Source organism: Pongo abelii, chromosome 14, assembly GCF_028885655.2.
Source record: "Pongo abelii isolate AG06213 chromosome 14, NHGRI_mPonAbe1-v2.0_pri, whole genome shotgun sequence".
In the NCBI taxonomy this organism is placed as follows: Eukaryota; Metazoa; Chordata; class Mammalia; order Primates; family Hominidae; genus Pongo; species Pongo abelii.
The window spans coordinates 41682544-41707993 of NC_071999.2; the positions used below are offsets into that span (position 1 = coordinate 41682544).

Here is a 25450-nt window from a genome sequence, read left to right on the forward strand (position 1 = left end):
AACACATACTCACACACACAACAGCGACTGAAATTGCTGTGCTCTTTGAAGGACGTCACTTCTGTCCTTTCCTTGTCTGAACTCCCTGCAGCACTTAACACACTGTTGAATATTCCCTCTTCAAAACGTGGTCTCTCCTAGTTTTCAAAGACCCCATACTTCTCTGGTATTCCTCTGGCCATTCCTTTCCAATACCTTTCTCTGCAACTTTTTTCTCAACTCTTCTTTTATTTTTATTATTATTATTATTATTTTTGAGATGGAGTCTTTCTCTGTCGCCCAGGCTGGAGTGCAGTGGCATGAAATTGGCTCACTGCAATCTCCACCTCCCAGGTTCAAGCAATTCTCCTGTCTCAGCCTCCCGAGTAGCTTGGATTACAGGTGCCCACCACCACGCCCAGCTAACTTTTTTTTTTCTGTATTTTTGTAAAGATGGGGTTTCACCATGTTGGCCAGGCTGATCTTGAACTCCTGACCTCAGGTGATCCACCCGCCTCAGCCTCCCAAAGTGCTGGGATTATAGGCTTCAGCCTCCGCTTCTGGCCTACAACTCTTCTTTCACATGTTCATTTTCCCCAGATACTTGTCCTTGGCTATCTTTTTTTTCACTTCACACAATCATGTCCACTCCCATGGCATTTCCATCCACACGCTGTTGACTCTCTGCCGACTTACAATCTAACTACCTTCTGCCCCAAACTCAGCACATCCGAAACTAAGTTCCTCATCTTCCTGCCATGATGCCCCCAACCTTCTCCCTGTCTTGCTGACTCTGCTGACACGTGCCTCCACCAACTGCCTCACTCTGTTCAAACAACCACAACATCCTGACCTTCAGGCCTCCCTAGAGTTCTTGAATTCACACACCTCTCCCTAATATCATTGTCCTGTTCCAGGCCACATAGCTAGGATCCTTAACTGGTTTTCTGGCTTCTAAGCTCATCTTCCTGCAATCCAATCTTCAATCTACAGCCAAAGACATTTTTCTAAAAAGAAAATCTGACCCATCATGTACCATCCTTCAGTGGCTTTCCATTGAGCTAAGAATAAAGATAAAATTTCTCCAGTGGGTCCAAGGCCCTGGGGCACCACCCCTCAATACTTCATATCTTACCACTCTCCTAACTTCCTTCAACACACCCCCACCCATCTTTATACACGCTGCTCTCTTTGTCTGGGACACCAATTCCTCCCTCATCCCTAATGCCTGGCTAGATCATACACATCTGTGCTTTTCACTGAGACATCAATTTCTCTAGGGAATCATCTGTGATATTTCCAGGCAGGGTATCTCCTACAGGTTTCCTATCACCTGCTGTTAATGGAACATGAAGCACTCGCCCCTGGAGTGATTCATCTGTCTCCCCTCCCGCATGGTACTCTGAGCTCCTGCAGGCAAGGCTGCAGGCTATCTCACAGCCCAGGGCAAAGCACATGAAACCCCCTCAATAAAGAGTCCACACATGAATGAGTGATAACCTGGGAAAAATAGAAGTAAAATTTCCTCATGTGCATCAGTGTTTCCATACGGAATCCATTTAAATTAACAAAAGAATTTCCACTTTTAAATGTTTGTCTATAAGCTACACAACGTCCCATAAAACAAATGAAAACAGAAAAAAAAATCTTAGTTGAAATGTTTTTTCCAAGTCATGTACTGCATAAAGCTCAGCACAGCCTCTTTCAGTGTTTGCAGGTCCCGATCTCTGGCTGCCCCAGGCTTTGGACCTGTTCCTTTCAGCTTCTTGTGAGGCAGGAGTGCGAGTACTGTGCCCTCCACCCCATGCCCTTGCTGTGGACTGTGCAGACCCCAGCTGTTATTTACTAATTCTCTTCTGGAACCACTTTGTCCTTGTTGAAGGAGCCCCTATGATTCAGCAGCTTGTAAATGAGTTAGACCTTTTTGCTCAAAGCAGACTGAACACAATGAACCACCGCATACTACGTGGCAATTAAATTAGAGAAACATTGAACAGATCTCTGCATAATCAGAAGGTACCTGCTTATAAACTGCAATTAGCTAGAATCTTTTTTTTTCAAGGCAAGATCACAATTCAACCATGCTCAGCCACGTTGTCATAGTGAATGCTAAACTACAAGTAATTTCTAGTGAAGGAAGCATGCTATTAGTCCTCGGTGCTCCAGTTTCCCCCCCACAGAATAAAGATGTATTTTATCAAAAATAACTTATACCTTGGCATCCAGTGTAGTGTAAATTTGATAGAAATATAAAACCCTGTTAAAATTAGAGACATGAGAACACCAAAACTTATTCTTCCTGTTTAACTGTAACTTTGTACCCATTGACCAAACTCTTCTGATTCCCTCCCTCCATCCTCCCCAGCCTCTGTTAACCACTATAGCAAATAACAATGCAGTGAATATTTTAAGACAGCTAGAAGAAATGAGAAATGTTTAAAGTGGCGGATATGGTAATTACCCCAATTTGATCATTATATTATGCATACACACGTCAAAATATCACATTGTATCCTGTAAGTATGTACAATTATTGTATCCATTATATATTTTTAAAATTAAGCAAAAGTAAAAAACCAAGAACATGAAATCCGTTAACTCACACAATATGCAGACTGAGAACTTTGTGAATTTTAGAAGTGCAGGTTTCAGATTGTGCCCTGAATGTGCTAATACGGGGTGTATAGATGATCTGTTCCTAATGTGTATGAAGACAGACTTTTTGTAAATAGCTTAATGAATATTTATTTTAATCACAGTATAGAGTTTATCCTAAATTTTTACTTCTTTGCACCTCCTTAGAGACTGAATAAGAAGCTGAAAGATTAGCAGCCTCAAAGAATTTTAAATACATATCTGGAATGTCTGCTATTATAGGTCCTGTAATTCTATAGGTTCTGTGATTCACTAAACAATTACTCAGCATTGAGTATTAGGAAAGCACAGACTCTGTCCTCAGGTTACTCACAGTCTGGTTGGGGGCAGAAGGAGAAGAAGTAGAAAAGAAAAAGAAGAAACAAACATGTGCTGGATGTCTGCTGTGTGTCTGGCACTATAAGAGATGATATATAAATTTCATTGAATCTCCACGAAAATCCCATGTGGTTTGGATTATTATCTCTGTCTTCCAGAGAAAGAAACAGAGGTTCAGAGAGATACATTCCCCAAGATCACACAGCTTGTAACTTGCTGCAGAGCAATGCAATGAGAGCTGCACTAGCCAGAGAAGGAGGTCACCCATGTGATAAGTACAGTGAGAACAAATAGAAAAGTGAGAAGGGGCTTTGCTTTGTTGGACAGCATGAGTTTAAAGATTCTGGTTTTGACGTCTAAGTTATTCCTGAGAAGACGTGCTTTAGACAGCTGGATAAATGGGTCTGGAGGTCAGAAGAGAGCCAAAGCTGAAGGCATGAATGAGATCCTTTGGGATTATGTACAAATCCAAAAGAAAAAAGGCTGAGGATTGAACTTTGTGGCTTTTAAGAAAACAGTACTTAAGCGGTACATAGGCTGGACATGATGGCTCACACCTGTAATCCCTGCATTTTGGAAGGCCAAGGCAGGAGGATCACTTCAGGCCAGGAATTGGATACCAGCCTCGGGGCAACATCGCAAGACGTATTTACAGAAAAATACAAAAATTAGACAGCCATGGTGGTGTGTGCATGTAGTCCCAGCTACCTTGAGAGGATGAGATGGAAGGATAGCTTGAGCCTAGGAAGTTGAGGCTGTAGGGAGCCAAGATCATGCCTCTGCACTCCAGCCTGTGTGACAGAATGGACCCTGTCTCAAAAAAAATAAATAAATAAAGAAGAGGAATTCACCAAAAAGACAAATAAGAAGCAGGAGAACATAATGTCATGGAGTAAAAGCTGCAAAAGAGGAGCAGGTGTCAGAGGAGGGCTGCATTGAATTATTGAATTTTGCTGTTAATATGGGAAGGCCTGGGTTGTGTTATGACCTAGGAGGTAGCCCATGGCATGCAGAGGCAAGAGATGAACAGGAAGGGGGCCATCTTCTCCCTCTAGATGGCAAGCTCCACCTAGCACATCAGGCCAGCCTTGTCTTTTCACCCCTTTACTTTAGGGCTATCCACAGTCTCAGAAATGCTTGTTGAATGACTGCATGAATGATTTAATCAACTAATGCTTAAAGATGTGAGGTCCTAGAGAAGAGGGGAGGAAATAAAATCCAGAGCAAGGATGGTGACCTCAGTGCTGGACAAGAGGAGGTTCCCCTCTTCCTTTGAAACTAGAGTCACCAACACCAAGCATTCTGCTCAGAATAGAGGAGACACTCATATTTGTGAACCAAATCAATGAATTCTGTTCAGAGCATTATAACTCATCCATGTTCCTTAATTTCATGGTTAGAAGGTTGTATTGAAAAAATTAAGTCCAGTAAGCTAAGTTGGACTTTGGTCACCAACAATGATTCAATGATTTTTAGTAGACATGCTAAAATGGCCTTCTCTTGATTTTTAATTATGAATGGCATAAGCCCTTTGCTGTTGATAGTTTAATATTACATTTGAAAAAGGAAACTGGTTATTGAGCATTGTGGAAATTAGGTTATTTTCAAATCTGATGAAGATTCTCATGCTACTATAATATAGGATTTATCCATGAATATTCATGGATAAATAAAATATGAGATGCATACAAATAAGAATGAAGTGTAGAAATTTGCTTTTCTAACTTGGTACTAATCCAACGGATGAGCAAAGAAAACATAGGAGAAAAAGAGGTAAAATGTTAAGAAACTCTTTTAAGAAGATAATCAGACAAGCCTAGAATCTCACAGGGTATGTCAAAAGAAATGTAAATGTGTGGAGAATTGAGAAATGGCTCAGGAGGGTTTATCTTTTCCATTTGTGTTCTCCAAATGCCATCTGAGGCAGCACTGTGACCCTGGCTCCCAGATAAGAGCAGAGCCTGTGCCGGAGTCGGTGACCTCTGTCACAGAAATGCCGACTGTCTCAGTTCCCTCTGCATTTGCATTTTCTTCCCTGACTTGGAAAGTCTGCATTTCCACATGCAGGCTTCCATACTCCAGTTGAAAGATCACGTGGCTGCCTGTCTAGCCCTCCACTGACAGGAATACAAAGCCAGCCATTTTCAAATGATGTGACTACCCCTATGGGTTATGGAACACTGGAGAATCACGGCAGCTTCTCCCATTGTTCAATGGGTAAACTTGTGTAGCTCTTGTCCTAGATTCCTAAGGGGACACCAATTTTCTCCAAACTCCTCCCAACCCCAGTGTTTTCCTCAAGGAATGATGTTTGGATAATATAACATGATAAAGTAATTTCCTTTCCTCCCCATTCCCATTGTTGCCCCATGGAAAACTGGGATTGAATAACTGAAACGACTTGGAAAACTGCTGCAATCTCCACATTGCTGTCTCCCATACGTGATCCATGCTGAGCCACGCTGGCAGATACATCTTCTGAGCACATAAGGGATTTTCTATTTTGAAGCCATGTTCAAGAACATGCAATGGCTCCTGTTGCCTTCCAGGTCAAGTCTTCCTTCAGGCAGCTTTGAAAACCTTCAGAATGTGGCTCCATTCCTACTTGTTCACACTCCTGCCCTCCAAGTCACCCTCCTACTGGATAGAACCACCTCCTTTCTGCACAGGGCCATTCTCATCTCTGCCCCACTGCCTACCCTGGCCTGTCTCCATTCCTCCACCAGTGGGAGTGCCTCCCCACACCACCCCTTTCCCAACTCCTTGCCTGTCTCTCCAGGGCCAGGTTAAGCCCCGCTCTCCGGGGAGTTCCCTGCTGGTGACACTGGCAGAAAGAGAGGAATCTTTCTGCCTGAGGCAGACCGTCCAGACAAGGATATACTTAATTGTATTTTGTTTGTGGGGGCTCCCTTGGAAATATATCTTAGACTTATTTCTGCATTCCCTCTATAACTAGGGAAAGGCAAAGCCAATAGTAGGCATACATACCTACTGGGCCCTTGATTGTAGAGCCCCTACCTGTCTTCTTGCCCTGAGGCCACAGGGATTTATCTCTAGTTGAATGTCTGCAGCTGGGGAGCCAGGTATTAACATTCTTACTACAAACCCAATTCTCACATTACCTCTTTAGCAAATGCAAATCTTTACTGGTTGAGTCAGAGAGAAGTTTCTATAAATTCATTCAGTGTTAACCAAATTTTAATGTTAGCCTCTGGCGGGTTTTCGCTGCTTTCTCAGATATGTGCAGTTGGTTTCAAATCTGTGTCCTATTTGAAATGTGATAAGAAGCTAAAGAGAGTAATTGATGGGGGAGCTTATGGCTATGGAAACTAAGCTTCCTTTGGTCATCCTCAGATCCTTTATGTCATCTGCTAGCCTGGACCAAGATCACATATTCACATTGCTTGAAAACCTTTTTATGATTTCAAATGGCACCATTTCAGAGCTACTTACATTTAGTGTCTGTTTCAATACTTTTGACTCATTGAGGAGTGACATGGTGGCTGATGTACACAGAAATGGAACTGGGAATTCTTGGTTTAACTCTTAAAACCCTATTCCTCAGATGCTTACAGAAGATCCAGACCTTTCCTAGACCCTCAAAAATCCCTTTCGTCAATCGTTTCAAATATTAGAATTAGCTTCCCCTGAGATTTTTACTCTAAATGTTAATTATACATTAACAGAAGAACTAGAAATAAATAGCATTTATATTTTTGGTTTTCTGTGATTATTTATGTCTCTGCCTTCAGAATGAAATCATTTCCTTCCTGCCTAATCAGCCTGAATTTAGGTAACAGAATATAGCTGTGGACCTAAGCTAGATTTCAAGAAAGAAAAATAATTTCACAGCTGACTATGCATGTCTCTATTGCCATTACTAGTTCATCTTAATTGAATGCTGTCTGTGCACTTCCTGGTAAACCACATATTCATCCTTCAAGACCCAGTTCAAACGTCACTCTGTGAAGCCTTCCCCAGCTCCCCTGGCAGAGTTTAACATCCCTTCTTTATATTCCAGCAGCTTGTGTTTAATTCTTTGTGAGTTCAAGGAATCAAACACTTTATTGAGCATCCACTTTCCATGACTCAGTGCCCTTGCCATAATGTACTTTATGGACTTTATCAATGGACCTGTCTGTCTTCCTTTCTCACTCAAATTCCTCATGGTGAGTGCTACATCTTACTCATGTTTGTATATTCTGCACAATGCCTAGCACACAGCAGAGGCTCAGTGGGATGATTTGTATAAAAGGCCACAGGAGGCTGGTGGTTCCTGAGCAGCTGCTTGAGTAATATCACCAAAGATAGGCAGATTGATTCATGTAGGCTGAGCTTTTGAAGTGGAAGAGTTTGTCTGGGATTCTAACCACAGGAAACAGAGAGAATGGAATGGATGAGGAAATGGGTTGCTGGCCAGCGAGTTTGAGCCATCAACAGGAACCACCTAAATAGCTCCTGAATGTGCTTCTATTACCTCTCTATCATCACTGCCCCAAACTTTTTCAGGTATTCCTCGTTTCTTGCCTGAATTTACTAATGACCTCAAATTGGTCTCCCTAGTTTCCTTATAGTACTGTTTTCCGCCATAGTCTCCTCTTAACCATCTTCGACATGACCTCCAGCCTGAACTTTCTAAAAACAAATCCAGTATTTGTTTGCTTAAAATCCTTTCAGTGCTTAAAATCCTTTCAGTGATCACACACACACACTTGCGCGCACACACACACACACACACACGCAAATGCACATACACATTGCCTTCATTCTGAAATCCAGAGTCCTTGTTGCAATGTTCAAGGTCCATGCATGATTCAGCCCTTCCTTTTCGTCACTGTTATCCCTCCACACACACCCTGCCCTCCAGTTATGGTAAACTACTGGAAGCTCCCTGAATGGTCCAAACCATGAGATCTTTGCACCTTGGTATATGATGCTCCTTGCTGTTACAAAACCCTTCATATCTTTTGTCTTACTCAATTTGCTTACCTCTGCCTCAACTTCAGGTTATTGCTAAAGTGCCACCTCAATCTGAAATGGTTTCCTGAACCACTCTCCACTCCCTACTGGGGTGAGGTACCCAGTGCGTGCTCTCCCATACCATCCTATGCATTCCCCCGTCTTGGAACTTCTCATGTGGTGCGCACCGTCTGACTCCTCCAGGACACTGAGTTTCCTGAGAGTAGGCATTTCTTATTTGCATCAGTCAGTGTGCAAGTGAGTGCTTCCCTGACCATCCCACTTAAGATAACACACAAGTGTGTGAACACACACACACACCCCATGTTTCCTATTCTTATTCTCTACTTTATAGTTCTTTCCATAGCACTCATCACTTTCTAATAAACTATCTAATTTACTTATTTTGTTTTTCCTCCGCCTCCTTCATTTCATGTAAACTGCATGAGGGCAAGAATTTGAAAGCCTGTATTTTTTTTTTTTTTGAACTGTCTTGAATTTCCCCGGTCTGATACTGATTTTTCTATTCTACTCAGCCTTAAGTTAAGATTGAGTTACTAAGCAATAACCACATGTTCCTTTCTCAGAGAAACCGCAGGAGTCCTTTTGTTATTGTTCATGCCCACCAATATCACCATGATCCTGTTTTTCCAGAACTTGACTACTAGAATGCTCAAAAGTTTGCTCTGGTTTCTGTTGTCAGAATTTCTGCTACCTGTTCTTAGACTGACTTCTTCTCCTAACCCTATAAAATACTCCCACGGTTTAGTCATTTCAAAGTAGCTGCTTTAGAGGCTGTCTTCCCTGCTTCCCACCAAGTTGGTTAATGGAAACTTTTGTTCCTCCTTGCTATAGTTTGAATGTGTCCTCCAAATTTCATGTGTTGGAAACTCAAATGCTCTTGTAACAGTATTAAGAGATGATTAGGCTTTTAAGAAATGATTAGAGGCTGAGTGCAGTGGCTCACGCCTGTAATCCCAGTGCTTTGGGAGGCCGAGGTGGGCGGATCATCAGGTCAGGAATTCGAGACCAGCCTGGCCAACATAGTGAAACCCTGTCTCTACTAAAAATACAAAAATTAGCCGGGTGTGGTGGCACACGCCTGTAGTCCCAGCTACTCGGGAGACTGAGGCAGGAGAATCACTTGAACCCAGGAGATGGAGGTTGCAGTGAGCCGAGACCGCGCCATTGCACTCCAGCCTGGGTGACAGAGTGAGATTCTGTCTCAAAAAAAAAAAAAAAGAAAGAAAGAAATGATTAGGCCATCACAGCTTCTCCATCACCAATGGATTATTAATGCTGTTATTAGGAGAGTGGGTTAGTTATCTCAGGAGCAGGCTCCTAATAAAAGGCTGCGTTCAGCCCCCATTTTTTCTCTGTTCCTGGAATACATTTTCTCACCATGTGATGCCTTTTGCCGTGGGAGAACCCTCACCAGATGTCAGCACCATTCTCTTGGGCTGCTTAGCCTCCAGAACCACAAGCCAAATAAACTTGTATTGTTTGTAAATTACCCAGTCTGCAGTATTGTGTTACAGCAGCAGGCAACACAGACACTCCCTTTTTTGCTTGTTTCAATGGTTTTGTCTGTTTTATCCACTGCTGTTTTCCTAGAGTCTAGAACAGAGCGTGACATAAAGCAGGTGCCCATTAAATGTTTGCTGTGGCATTTGTCTCCTCAGTATTTAGTATGATACACGGCACATAATAGACCCTCGATACATGTTAACTGGACAAATTAAAAAAGAATTGAAAGAAATGGGGGTGCAGAATTACATCAAGGAATAAAGTGGGTGAAAATGCCATTCTAGACTCTTCCTTCTTTCTCACATCCCATGTCTAATCAATCTTCAAGTTGTTGGTTCATTTCTTTAAAACTTTCCTAATATTTTCTTTTCTGCTACTTAGTTCAGGCCCCTATCATCTCTAACCTTGACGATTACAATATTCTTCTAGCTTCCATGCCTTTAGTCTTGCTCTCCTTCAATCAATTGTCCTCTTAGTGATGTTTCCAAAATGTGTCCAGGAGTATCACTCCCCTGACTGGTGAATCCCTTCATCTGAGTGATAACATTTAGATTCCTTTGTGAGAACAACAACGTCCTTCATGACTTGGACCCTTTCCATCCTCACCTTCTACTCCACCTCTACCAGTCCTGCACGTGCTCTGCACTCTTGCCGTTCCAAATTATTGCATTTCTTCAAGCATTTCTCTTTCATGCTTCTGTGCCTCTGTTCTCTTTGCTTGGAATACTTCTCATCAATTTTGTACACATGATTAACTTTTATGTAGCCTCCAAAATTTAGCTTCACTGTCATGTCCTCCTTAGAGTCCCCTTTAATTCCCAACTAGAATTTGTCATTCCTTCTTACACCTCCCAAAGCACCCTCCACCTTATATATTGTCATCATTTGCTTATGCATCTGTCTTTTTCCCAGAAATGTGAGTTCATTGAAGGCAGAGACTATGTCTTATGCACCTTTGTGTATCCAGAGCTTAGCCCCATATTTGCCATTCAGTGGGGACATGAAAAATATTTTTTTGCTATGAAGACTTGCACATTAACCTTAAATATGAAAGTCCTACTTTTTGGAAATTATTTAATTTTTCAGCCTTCATAAAGCCCATCTAGTATACTTCACATTCTAATGATAATTATGGATTCTTAGTTGAATCTTCTTCTGTGGGTTTCACGGCAAGGACCAGTACTTTATAAGGATTTTCTTAGGTTCAACCATACGTTTCTATATTGAGAAGCCCTTTTTTAGGCAGACCTTTCTACCCAGATTTTCCTTCTTCTGTATTATGCACAGTTTATACAAATTACAGAAAGCCAGGTTGCTTCCTAGGTTCAACACCACACATTAATGTTCCTTATTTAGTGCCTAACTCATTCTACACAGTAATATCAATGCCCCAGCAATTCTCCTGAGTTGTCACTGGGACAGAGCTCACCATTATCCTGAAGGGAAAGATGATAATTTGAGCACGGGCTTTTTCTAAGTTACAGTAGAGTAGGCTGGGGGCGGTGGCTCATGCCTGTAATCCCAGCACTTTGGGAGGCCAATGTGGGTGAATCACCTGAGGTCAGGAGTTCGAGACCAGCCTGGCCAACACAGCAAAACTGCATCTCTACTAAAAATACGAAAAATAGCTGGGCATGGCGGCTCATGCCTGTAATCCCAGCTACACAGGAGCCTAAGGCACGAGAATTGATTGAACCTGGGAGGTAGAGGTTGCAGTGAGCCGAGATTGTGCCACTGCACTCCAGCCTGGGCAAGAATGAGTGAGACTCCATCTAAAAAAAAAAATTACATGAGATTAGGTTTAGGGAATTTTTTAAGCCTCTCAATCTTTCCTCATAAGCTTATATTAGAATGAAGAGTATCTCTTTCCATTAATTCTAAAGTTTATGACATCAATTATACTTTTAGCTACCCCTGCAACTGTTACCACTTCTTCCTGCTTAAAAAGTAAAATGGAAAATAAAGTAATGAAATATACAATTAGCTTAAATATAATTTACTAAAAGGGAATTGATAATATGCGGCAAATGAAGTAGAATTAGATTGAGTGTTATCCCAAGAGCTATCTTGAATGCAGAGGCAAGAAAAAAGACAAAATTATATTCAGGAAGGAAACAGCTCAAATGCAGAAGATCAAGGATGGGGCATTAGGGTGAAAGGGCAAGATGAGGGCACTGATGGGCAGTGAGGATGGTGACTTGAAGCATCAAGCAAACAAAGCACAGAGTGGAGCAGGTGAGACTGGGCAGTTCAGGTATTAAGTCATGAATACGCCTTGTTCCAGGTTGCCAGCTATACACATTTCTTAAAGGCACCACACTCCATTTATCACCATCTGCATACTTAGAGTAACATTCTAGTCAGAGCAAGGTCAAGGTTTCTTTAGGTTTCCTTGGCAGAACTTTGTGAACTTTTGTGGGTGTGCTAGAGATGGGCCACACAGTTTTCTGCCACAGACTTCCACGCCACAGCTGAGGTACGGGCAGATCTCTGTAAACCTGGACATTCATGCTCCAGCTGGGCTACCACAGCTCCACTTCCTTGGCCGTCGCTCAAGTCCCATGGGATCTCATGGTCCAGGGAGGGTTTCAGCTGTTCCAGGCCTAGCAAGGCAAAGTCAAGTACCAAATGGATAGATTTTCACAGAGTGGAAAAATAAGAAATGGCATCCCTAGGATAAGCCCAGGAGCCAATTCTCCAGTTTTCAGCAGGGCCCGAAGGCATAAATGAGAGAGTGGAAATCCCCTCAGGCTCTGTACCAGACCTTGTGCATCAAGAGTTATCTTGCAGGTATCCTCCAAGTATCATCTGGTCTATGGTAAGCAAGAGTGTGACTCATTAAAGGCACTACAGCAGATTTAATATGCATGAAGTCAAAGCTGTCGAATCCTCTGTGCACCTGAAACGTTAGGGCTGGGGCCCATTACAGAGAGAACTTAAGAACAGCTTTGCTGGTGGGAGACCTCATGCTTGAGGTATGCAGTGGAGTGTCCTCAAGTTGAATGCCAAAGACTGAAGTCCTTGACATCTAACTCTTCATCCAGGCTCACCCTGGCCCTCCACAAAATTAATATCTTTGAGTAAACATACTCTAATCAGACTTTAAATAACTTCAGTTAGTTACAAGTGTGCAAGTTCATCATGCCAAATCTTTGTTAGAATTTTCCCTTCCTGAGTCCCCCTACCTTTCCACTTCTAACTCCTTTAGTTTGGTTCTTATGAGATTATTTCTTCTTGGATTCCTGAGATGAAAAGAAATAGAAGAGGGCAGGTTTATCTAGAAATAGAATAGGTTAGCACTGATAAAAGTGGCTGAGGTCAATGAATATTTAAAAGAAGCCAAAAAGTAATTGATGAGGACTCTTGCTTTTGAAACCTCATTTTCCAATCCAAAGTACAAAACCTACAAACTGAGGTGAACGTTCCCTTTGCACCATCTTCTTTGACTTTGCCAGTCATTGAGAGAGGACTGTGGAGGATAGTTAGGCTAAGGGTAAGGCTAAGTATGTGTTGGTTCTTTGTCTTCCCAGAAGAAATTGCCTCAGGGTTCCCTGGCCTTGGGAATCCTCTCTGAAGAAGCAGATTGAAGCTAAAGCCAATTCAAATTATCAAGGCGAACTTCCTAGTCACATTCTGATCACAGATGAGTGGATTCATGAATAGGACTGTTCTAAAGGCAAAATGTGCATCTGGAGAAGTTTGGGCTGCCTTTTCAATATCTTAATCCCTACCAAACTGTCTCTGGGCCGAAGTCTCATGCCACCCTGGCCCTGAAGTCCTGTTCTTCTGCCCCCTGTCATGGATCTTCCCTGTCCTGCAGGTACATTCTTGGCCTACATGCTCTGGGTTTTCCAAGGGGAGGAGCTAGCTAACTCACCAAATTATCTTCACCTGCACTAATAAATAAATAGAGGAAGCTAATAGAACTCCCATAAGATCATGACTCTTTGGAGATTATTTTGCTTTCTAACAGTGACCTTCCAGAAGCAATGCCTTAGAAAAGAAGTAATTCTGATGGAGAAGTATTCCCAGTGATGTAAAAGGGATAGCAGAACCCTAATAGATGTGAAGGGATAGATATCTTTAGGTAAGGAAGTCCTTGCAGGGTTTCTCAGAGGTAAGTATCTGATGTCCTGCTTACAGATGGAAAACCTGTGGCAGTGAAGAATTCTGCATCAGTTGTTTAATTTTTCACAGAGTCATTTAACAAACATTAATGAGATGCCTATTATGTGAGGCCCTGTGCTAGGTGCTAGAAATATAAAGTAAATAACAGGCTGGGCACAGTGGCTCACGCCTATAATCCCAGCACTTTGGAAGGCCAAGGTGGGCAGATCACTTGAGCCCAGGAGTTTGAAACCAGCCTGGGCAACATGGTGAAACTCCCTCTCTACAAAAAATACAAAAATTATCCAGTCATGGTGACCTGTGCCTGTAATCCCAGCTACTCAGGAGGCTGAGGTGGGAGGATTGCTTGAGCCCAGGAGGCGGAGGCTGCAGTGAGCCGAGATCACACCACTGCACTCCAGCCTGAGCAACACAGTGAGGCCCTGTCTCAAAAAAAAAAAAAAAAAAAAGATAAAGATAAACAACGTAGATATGTTGCTGCCCTCATGGAACTTACATTCTAATGGGGAGGCAAACCAAAAATAGATGTGAACAGACAAACAAAATCTGTAAAGCAGGTTGGAGTTGTATTAAAGACAGTGTCAGGAAAGCCTTCTGTAAGGTACAAACATTTAAGCTAAGATTCAAAAATGAAAGCAGTCAGCATGCAAAGAGATGGGGAACAGTGTTCCAGGCAGAGGAAACAGCCTGTGCCAAAGTGCTGAAAGAGTTTAGCACATTCAAGGAAGGGAAAGAAGAACAATGAGGCTAGAGCTTGCTGACAATGGGGAGAGGGACACAAAATAAGGTTAAGGAGAGAGGTAGGGAACAGAGCATGTCAATAGTAAATCACGGCCTTGGAGTTTATTCAAAATGAAATGAAAAATCCTCCCAGGTATGAAGTCGGGGATTACATTCCAGCATGCATTTAGGAAGCACTTGCTACTCTGGAAAATGGGCTGTAGGTGGATAACAGTGGCCATAAAGAGACAAAAGCTGATATAACAGTCCAGGCAAGAGATGATGGTGGCCCAAATTAGGTGGAAGAGTGGATAGAGGTGAGACATGTTTTTACAGATAGAATCAACAGGACTTGCTGATGCACTGGATATATTGGTTAAGGGCAGGGGAAGAATCAAAGAGGACCAAAAGGAAAGAGGGCTTCACAGCCCATTCACTATCGCCCTCCCAGGGTTGTGACTCCTGATGCCTTCCTGAGCTTCTGAGAACTCCCAGGCCTTGAGAGAAAGATATTGCTTGGATCCATTAAAGGCATCCCTCTCCATGAGTAAAATCATCTCTGAGACCCACTTAAAGTTTTCCACTTGAATTAGAAATTATTTCTGAGAAGGCGTAAAGAAATAAAAAAGACTTCGTGCATTGAACTGCACTGACGTTGGCATGAGAAAATGACGACTTGCTTTGAGATAGTGAAAGATTCTTACTGAACTGCCCAGAGCAGTTATCAAAAGGTTTAAGAAAGATGTCAAGAACTCCAGTGCAATATGAGTGACTAAGTGAGAATTCTGATTGTAAAGCTGGGCATGATTTATTTTTCTGCACTAACTCAATATAGAAGCCTCCAAGTGACCTCTTCCAAACACAAACAAACTCTTAGGACAGTAAGCCTGCAGTAAGTAGTACTTTGGTACCTCATGGTTTTCTGTCTTGAATGCTACCTATTCCTATAGATGGCCTCGGGAAATATTCACAAATAAACATGGATTCTCTTCTCTTTTCTTTTTTTTTTTTTTTGAGATGCTTTCTCACTCTGTTACCCAGGCTGGAGTGCAGTGGCATGATCTCGGCTTACTGCAACCTCCGCCCCCCTGGGTTCAAGTGATTCTCCTGCCTCAGCCTCTCAAGTAGCTGGGCCTACAGGCACCTGCCACCATGCCTGGCTAATTTTTTTTGTATTTTTAGCAGAGACGGGGTTTCACTATGTTGGCCAGGCTGGTCTCGCACTCCTGAACTTGTGATCCACCCACCTCAGCCTCCCAAAGTGCTGGGATTACAGGCGTGAGCCACTGTGTCTGGCCATGGATTCTCTTTTCTAATAACTAGCATAATCACTATCAGTAGAACATCTGGTACAAACCAGGATGAGCTAGGGCTCTGGGGGCCCATCTGTACACTCCAGAGAGCCAGGAGCCCTTTCCACATGGGAGATCTGGGATGCCTGACTGCTGGAGTACAGGTGTTCATGTGTCTATGATGGTGACTCCCCAGATTTCCCCAGTTCTCAACACATGTGCCCAACTCAAGGCTAGGAAACAGCAAGATGGTGAAATACTGTCCTGCTGCCTTCCCACCCAGGACCTTCCTGGCCTTCCCTGTCTCAGGGAGCAGGTCACAGGTCATCATGGAGAATTCTACCCCCCATTGGGTGGATGGATCTTCCAAAATGATGCCGGTTATTTTGGTGGCTGTGGCTTTTGGCTGTGTGTGTGTGTGTGTGTGTGTGTGTGTGTGTGTGTACGTGTGTGTTTTCTGTGACCACCCAGTCTCTCTGGTGCATCACACCTTGTCCTCAGATCCCCTGTTCCCCCCACAATAACAGAAACATTCCCAGGGACTCTGAGGAGAGATACTGCTGTCACTCCAGAGGACATTTTTTTAGCAATAAAATTGAGTGTCAAGTGTTTTGTTGAAAGTAATGAAAGTAATCACAGAAATATATTTTCCCATTGCCTTCTAAAGCAATGCTGTTAAAGTTTAGTGAATAAAAAATGGAAATAACTTATTTGGCAACCATTTTCAATGTTGTACCTTTTCTTTCATAGCTGTTAAATAAAATCTATATACTATAGTTAGGATTTCACACAATAAGTTAATTACTTCGGCTGTGGCTTCTTGTGAAATTCTATTGCTATGCTTTAAACTGAACACAGGCTGGTCAAGAGATGAAAGGGTGAGTTTAGAAAAGTTGTCACATGTCTTCTTATTCCCAGGGTTGAAAAAATAGCTGAAATAGAAAATTATATACTAATTCTCAGGTCAAGAAATGCTGTGTAATTTACCAACATTACTATGTTAATGGTAATCACCTTCCCATTAGGACGTAGTGGGGTACAAAGAGATCTAAGGCATGCTCTATGCTGTCAAGGAGTTTACAACCCTCTCCTCTTCCTAATACTGCAATCAGCGTGGCTCCTGCCTGCCTTAGGGCCTTTGGCCATGCCATTCTTTTTTACTTTCCATAGCTTTCCCAGCCCTCTGATTTGGCAAACTCCAATCTATCATTGATTCTCTGCTTAAATACCACTTTACCAGAACCTGGGAGCAGAGGGGACATGTCCTGTCTCTCTAAGGCTGAATCCCTCATTAGACTTTCTTCTAGAGCCCTGTGCACTCCTTCATTGAATCTATAAAAATTGTTATCATACAGATATTTATGAGATGGGAGGCGCTTAGGGAGGAGAGCTGATGTTACGTAATGATAATCTCCTCAACTAGGCTGCAAATTCCACAAGGGCAAATGATTTTGTTTACCACTCTATCTTCAGTCCTGAAATGGTGCCTGGTACATAGTGGGGGTCTCCATAAATATTTGTGGAGTGAGTAACTTAATTAGTGATAAAAACACCAATTGCCTAAAAGCACTTCAAAGTGGCATAGCTGAGGGCCAGATGATAGCTGCCATGTGAAATGAAAGGAGGGAAACACCAGCCTGGAGTGGAAATTGTTACATTTAGCATCTTGAGGGAAAGGGCTGAGGTGAAAATGAACCTAGAAGGAAGAATAGGATGTGTTCCAGAGAACATGGGGAGGATAGCACTGGCTGAAGGAATAGAATAGTGGGCACAGCAAACTTGAGTACATCAGAACACTGGTGTAGTTGAATGGGGATATCTATAGGGAAGTAGTGGGACTAATATTTATGTTGATATTAACCCCGCTTCTTTTATTTATAATATTAATATTAATATATTGCCATCACTTTTAATGGCAAAAACTGCAATTACTTTTGCACCAACCTAATAAATAGGTCAAATTTAGACAAAGGAGCTTAACTTTTAGCTTTAGGTCCATTAAAGGCCTTTGAACAAAGTGATTATGTATACTAACCTGATATTTGGCATCCAAACTACAAAATAGATGAAATAAAGGGTTTCATTCCTGTTATAAAGATGTCTTGGCTTTACCAAAAGGTTTTGAAAGGGTTATTTTAAATAACATCACTTTGGGTAGATTAAAATGTTTGTTTATAACTAACATAGTTTGGATGCCACTTTAGCTAAAAAGATTTACTCAGCAAAAGAAAATAAAAGGCAAATAATTAAAGAGCAGAAAAACATTAAGATAAAATAACACTGCAGTCCTCATGCATGAAATTGACATCTGTGATTTGGTTTACAAAATTTTAATCTGCATAAAATTTTTCAGGACCACCTCTACTGCTTTTGGTAAAATGTCTTTTGTATTCTAAAACGTCACTAAAGAAGAATATTCCAGAATATCTTTAATTTAAAAAGTACAGTCAATCAGCAGCTCAGATGCCAGCTATCTTGCCCTTCAAATAAAATTGATAGTGAGATATCCAGCTTCCTCCCACTTTCCCTGGGGATGGCAGGGGATGGCTTTCACCTACCGATTCCTCTCTTGAGTGTCTTTTGCAGTCTTGCAGAGCTGTCCATTCTTTAAAACACTGCACTTCCCCAAATGTAGACCATGCAGAAACTTTATTTAAAATAAACAAAAATGTGTGAAGGAAAGGAATTATTAACACTCACCAAACCTGACGTTCCCATTGCCTAAGGAAAAATCACTCCACTATTAAACTCTCAACTGAGTTCCCTATATGGCACACCAACTCCTGTGTTCTTGATTCTCAGACCAATGTCCCCTGGAGGGCAGTTCTTCTTTCCAGCCTCAGACAGCAGGGCTCCACCCCACTTCAGAGAAACCTTTTCCCTTGCTCAGAGCTCAGACCCACCTGCACTCACTTCCAGCAGTAAATTTCCTCAAGTTTAGGTTATTCAGGCTAGATCAAAATAAGAACAGTCAGAGCTCATCTTTCATGGTATGGAAACAATCATGAAGTAATTCACTAATGAACCTACTACTTAACAATATTAGTCCCTATTCAAATAGTCTTTCTTGCATTACACATTTGTAGATTAGCCTCTTGCAGATGATCAGATATCATAAATATCTGGAAATACAAGGCCAAGTCATTGCAAATTGAAATTTTAAATATCTGGAAAAATGCAGTATTTCATCAAGTTCATGAAAATGTGTTGAGGACTTTGTTAGAATCATAGACTCTGACAAATGAGGGTGAGGTGAGTTGTACTGTTAACCGTGGAAAATGGACAAGAAGTGGTGGCACAAGAGGTACATCCTTAGCCATTTACATGCAAAAACTTAGGGAGGCCTGGGAGAGAGCTGAATAAGTTTTGCAAAAATGATCTTCATTATGATTGTGCTTTGAAAGTCAAACTAGAAGTGAAGAAAATTATATTTACTATCATACTACTTTGGTAGAATATTTACACCTTAAAAAATCAACACTAGATTCCTTCTTTATTATTCTAAAAATTAGCATATAGTTCTAGTTTTAATTAAATTGTGTTTAAAAATAGAAATCAACTTATTTTTACATGTTTTAGCTTCACTTTTCAGAATAAAATTCCAATAAAATCTTTTCTCCACTACTTCCTATGAAACTTTGGCCTATTTTCAGTGAATTCACTTTCTGGTATCATAGTTTTTCTGCTATAGAAGATGTTCTGTACCTCATGGGAACGTCAGTGCCATTACTGTAAAATGTCCTCCTGAAATATTGATGTTATTCACTGGGTATGGGTCTCTTATGGACTGAATTGTGGCCCTCAAAAATTCATATGTTAAATCCCTAACTCCCAATGTACCATATTTGGAGATAGGGCCTTTAGGGAGACAATTAAGGTTAAATGATGTCATAAGAGTGAGGCCCTGATCCCACAGGACTGGTGTCCTTACAAGAAGAGGAAGAGACACAAAGGGTGTGCACAGAGAAAAGGCCATGTGAGAGCACAGCAAGAAGCACCAGCTGCAAGCCAGGAAGACCAGACTCACCAGAAACCCATCTGCCAGCACCTTGGCCTTGGACTTCGAGCCTCCAAAACTGTGAGGAAATAAATTCCTGTTGTTTTTTTAAGCCACCTGCCTGTGGTATTTTGTATGGAATCTAAGCTGACTAATAGAGGGTTCAATTACATTATTTAACAAGAGGGCTGTTCTTAGCATCTATGAACTACATTTTATTGAGGGTTTCCTGTATCCTAGACCTTACTGAATATTTAAGAAATGTGATCTCATTTCGTCCTCACACAGCCTCAGAAAGAAACATCACTGTCTACATTTACAAGTGACGAAACAGAGGCAACGAAAGATGACTGTCAGTCACTTGTGTTGGGTCATCTAGCTGGGAAATGGTGAACGAAGCCAAAACTCAAACCAGTCTGACTCCCCAGCAGTGGTTCTTAGCTCTGTCTGTGCATCAGAATCACTGAGGGACTATAAACAATGGGTCCTAGCCCCAGAGATTCTGATGCCATTGGTCTCATATATCCCGATTTGCTAAAGCTCCCCAGCTGTATCAGTAATCTGTTGCTGCAAAATGAATTACCACAGACTTAATGGATTAAAATAATGGCAGATCTACTATCCAACAGTTTTTGTCAGCTAGGAATCTGAGCACAGCATAATAGAGTTCTCTGCACAAGGCTGTGATTCAATTGTCAGCCAGGGCTGTGGTCTCATCAGAGATTTCATAGTGAAATGATCTTTGTTTAAGCTCCCTCAGGGACTAAGCTCTCCATTTCCTTAATGGCCATCAGCACTCTTTACTCCTGGAAGCTGCCCACAGTTCCCTTAAGAAGGAGTCTTATACAACACAACGTAATCATAGAAGTGATTCATGTCCCCTTCACCATAAAATGTAACCTAACTAAGGGAGTGACATCTCAATGCCTTTTCCATATTCCACTGGGCATGACTCATTGGGGGTCACCTTAGAGTGTATTTGTCACACAGGTGATTTTAATGCACCATCAAGATTGAGAATCACAGCTCTAAAGCATTTTGCTCTATTTCTTTTCCACCAGAAATAGTGCAAATTTGAAATTCATAGCTTTTACATTTTTTTCTTACCACTCAATTTTAAATGGCATGGAAAATGAACAGAAAAGAAAAATGCTGTCCTCTCTAGTTATGATTACATACATGAAATTGTCACTATTAAACAATTTTTGACCTACAAAAACAGTAGTCTTATATGGTTCAATAGGATAATAATATTATTTTTCCCTGATAAACTATGTGCCTGAAAAATGCCTAGATGTGGTTACAGGTTCAGGTAGAAAAAATTAGAGGCAACTTATTCTCAACCACTGGCACAATTTTAGCAATTCCATAGCAAATCTAAAACATCTGACATTCTGTCTATAAAATATAGTCACATTTTCAAAATGGATTTCAGGAATACTGGAAAGCTTAGAAAATACAACTATTCTTCTGTGAATCGCCAACACTTTTCTGTAGAAACAAAATTTAAACGATTTTCAGCTTGAGACATTTACAAAGGTAATATTATAGGTTAAGAACTGCTTTTGCAGAAATGAGAAAAAATGGCAAACTTAAGTTTCAGTGTTGTCTAAAAAGAAAACGTAAATTTAGACTGAGCATTTTCATTATGAAGTACTCAACCACATCTGCTGTGAAAATTCTCTGGGGTGGGTAGGCTCTAACTTCCTGGGGGTAAGCACTGGCTATCGCTGTCTGGGGGAAGCTGAATTCGAAGACAGTGAATCTAATTTACCTACGTGGCAATTTGCCTATTCAAAATGGTCTCCCAGAATTTCTCCCAGGAAGAATTAAAAGCAGTGAATTCACCATTCCTAGGCCCGACTGAAATATCAGAATCAGTGGGTATGTTGTGAGTTCAATTTCAAAGCACAAAAGCCTTATTTTGGAAATGTGACTATTTTAGGGGCATTATAACAGAAATCTAAGGATGTTTTCTTTGCCTAGTGAAATGTTCAACTTCCTATAAAAATATCCCAGGCCCAGGCCTTCAGTTTTCTCACTCAAGGACACCTGGCTTTTGGAGAGATTATGGTACTCTGGCGACAGAAGAGTCTATAACATAAAGAACCCAGTACTCTCTGGGGAGTTTTTTACTCTGAGAATACACAGCAGTTCTCTCCCACTTACAAATACTCTAAAACTGTGCCACCCAGCCTGGTAGGCACGAACCACATATGACTCTTAATCACGTGAAATGAGGCCAGTCTGAATGAAGATGTGCTAGAAAGGTAAAATATATACCAGAACATACCAGATTTCTAAGACTTTGTTCAAAAAAAGAAAAATATTTTATTAATAATGTCCATATCAATAATATGTGAATATGATAATATCCTATCATTGATGATATATTAGGTTAAATAAAATATGTAACTAAAATTCATTTTACTCATCTTTTTTTAATGTGGCTACTGGAAAATTTAGAATTACATATGTGCCGTGCAGTGTATTTCTACTAGACATTGAAAACCCATTCTGTTCTTTACCAGTGAGGTCAGACTGAACCCAGCAGGCTTGCTGGCTCAGAAGGTCTGAGCTGGAACTTCAGATGTTGGATACTGAAATGAAGGGTTGCACCACAGAGCAACAGAAGGATTTACCCAGGTATCAGGCAAAGAAACAGACAAATAAATCATGAGGGCCAGGTTTCCATGGGTGTTTCAGGAGGAAAGCTATGGTTCTGAAAGTGTGGTCTTTAGACCAGCAGCATTGCTCATGGACTCACTGAGCATCACCAGGGAACTGGTCAGACATGCCAATCCTCAGGCTCCGTCCTCCACCCACTGAGTCAGAAATTCTGGGGGTGGGAGCCAGTAGTGTGGGGTTTAACAAGCCCTCTAGGTGGTTCTGATGCATCCTCAAATTTCAGAATCCCTGTTATAGTTCATTGAACATTCCACCTGCCCTGTGGGTTGGAATTAGTTAACACTCCATTTCACAGGTGATATAGTTTGGATGTTTGTCCCCACTCAAGTCTCATGTTGAAATGTAGACCCTCATGTTGGAGGTGGGGCGTGGTGGGAAGTGTTTGGATCATGGGGGTGGATCCCCCATGAATGAATGGCTTAGGCCATCTCCTTGGTGATAAGTGAGTTCACATGAGATCTGGTTGCTTAAAGGTGTGTGGCACCTCCCCCTACCTTTCTCTTCCTCCTGCTCTCGCCATGTGACGTGCCTGCTCCCCCTTCACCTTCTGCCATGAGTACAAGCTCCCTGAGGCCTAATCAGCAGCGGATGGCAGCTCTATACTATCTGTACAGCCTGTGAACCGTGAGCCAATTAAATCTCTTTTCTTTATAAATTACCCAGTCTCAGATATTTCTTTTTTTTTTTCTGAGACAGAGTCTCGCTCTGTCGCCCAGGCTGGAGTGCAGTGGCGGGATCTCGACTCACTGCAAGCTGCGCCTCCCAGGTTCACGCCATTCTCCTGCCTCAGCCTCCCGAGTAGCTGGGACTACAGGCGCCCACCACCACGCCCGGCTAATTTTTTGCATTTTTAATAGAGACGGGGTTTCACCGTGTTAGCCAGGATGGTCTGTATCTCCTGACCTCGTGATCCACCCGTCTCGGCCTCCCAAAGTGCTGGGATTACGGGCGTGAGCCACCACGCCCAGCCCAGGTATTTCTTTATAGCAATGCAAGCACAGTCAATACAGCATGTGAGGAAACTGCATGATAAAGAAAGAAATAGAGAAACTTGCCCTTATTACACAGCTATTAAGTGGCAAAGAAATCAAGCTTTCAACCCCAATGTTTATAATCCTAGAGTTGATACTCTTTATCAGACGTCAGCTCAATGAGAAAAACAAAAAGTCAGAGGAGAAACAGATCTAGATAAGTGGCTATTAAACTTCATAGGGACACTAACCAGAAAATTTGAGGACGCTCTAGTTGCCTCCCTGCAAAAATGCACTTTTATACAACACTGATACAATTTCAGGCTGCCCCTTGACCCATTGGAGGTTCTGCCTACAGCCAATTTTATCATGCCTAATTGAGAGCTCCAGATTGGATGATGAGTCACTCTTCATAGTGAAGTAGTACTCCTTACACGAATAGGGTTTCATGTGTCTAATGCTTCCTACTAAACATATACTGAAGGAAAAAAGTTGATCTGAAATATTACAGATATTATTGTCTTAGCTTGGGCTGCCATAACCAAATGCCATAGACTGGGTGGCTTAACAACAGACATTTATTCCTCACGGTTCTGGAGGTTGGAAGTCTGAGATCCCAGAGCCAGCATGGTCAGGTTCTGGTGAAGGCTACATGCCTGGTGGCAGATGGTTCACTTCTTGCTGTGTCCTCACATGGCAGAGAGCAAGCTCTGGGGCCTCTTCCTCTTCTGATAAGGACATAATCCATCAGGAGGCCCACTTTTATGACCTCATCTAAACCTAAAGATCACCCAAAGCCACCATCTCCAAATGCATTGGGGATTAGAGCTTTGACATATGAATTTAGGGAGATAAAATTCAGTCCATAGCAGATGGATGAGAACTATGTTTCTTCTGTTTGCTTAAGAAGGAACAAAATACTCATTAGTGCCTTATAACCCGACTGGCTCTAAGTGGAGGGAGTAGCAGGCACCAAACTGATTTTGAAATCTACAAAGGGCAGGGTCTCCATGGGAAGGGAGGGCCACAGACATTGGTCACACTGAGCAGTAATGTCAAAGTACTGCTACAAAACAGGTAAAGGACCTTGCTAATACCGTCTGTCTCCTATTTGAAGATGATACTAATAACAGTAATTTCTACCTGTGATAGCTTTGGGAGCAAATTAGGCTGAAAAATTGACATATAATGAACGTCCTTTTGTGTTTGTAGTACAGAGGGTATTGGCAGAGCCTGAAGCTGTTTGATAAGCACAGCACAGCTCACTGTTAACTTTAGCTGCAACATTTATAATTTATTTTCAGACAATGGCGGTCAAGTGCTTGGGGATGGGGATGAAGGCGAGGAGGCTGGTCTCTTTTTATCAACCTGCAAAAAGAAAGCTAAACATTTATTCCTTCATAAAAGGAAAAAATAGGTTATCTTGAAATGTATTGGTAATTATTTATTGTTTCTTTAATAAGTAATTCTACATTTAAGAAGATAGGAAAATATTTAAGGGTGACTACATACCCGCTGTTCATTTGGCATTTATTTAATGCCTTGAAAGAATAGGCATTATCGTATAAATAGGTTGAGTTCTGAAAGTTTGTACTTAGGCAAATAAAATTTTCCATAAAATTATAAATAATTTTATATTATACATAATTATCTATATTCATATAAATACATTCATATATGTGTGTATATGTGGCTTTTTTTAATTATTAAAATATATTTTAATTTTTTGCTTTTGGAATCATGCTGCAAACCTAACCATTATTTATGACATTTTTATGGGGGAAATGCAATTAATGTTAGAAATCTATATAAACCTGCCCCTGGCAAAAGAGGAGACCTTCACTATCTTCTACGACTCTGTAAAGCAGAGAAAGGCTTTTTGTTCTCCACCAGCTCTGGTGGAAGCAGTTTTCCTTTCCTCTGGCAGCTATTTTTGCAAGTGGAAAGGAATTCGCCCCCTGGTGGTGACCACATGTTAACATGAAATATTTATAAATCGAGTTTTTATGCGTTATGCATGCCTTCGTTTGCCCACCCTGAGATTTTCTTGTAAATATTTATATGTCCCAAAGCTTTTAGGGCATTAGCTCGCATCCGAAAGAGGCTCTGCAAGTTTTCTGTGTAATTATTAGGGACATCAACTCTTTACCAACTATTGAACAAGAATAAATGACTTATTCTTGCAAGTTCCTAGGATATAATCATAAGCAAAAGTG

General features: G+C 41.4%; 1 long non-coding RNA gene across 1 annotated transcript; it reads left to right on the top strand.

Annotated features, from left to right (window-relative positions):
• The first annotated feature begins 19523 nt into the window (after positions 1–19523).
• Positions 19524–22278, top strand: LOC129049491 (uncharacterized). The gene is made up of 3 exons (XR_008512614.2): positions 19524–19656; positions 20327–20470; positions 22077–22278. It is a non-coding gene; the product is annotated as an uncharacterized LOC129049491 (long non-coding RNA).
• Positions 22279–25450: the final 3172 nt, after the last annotated feature.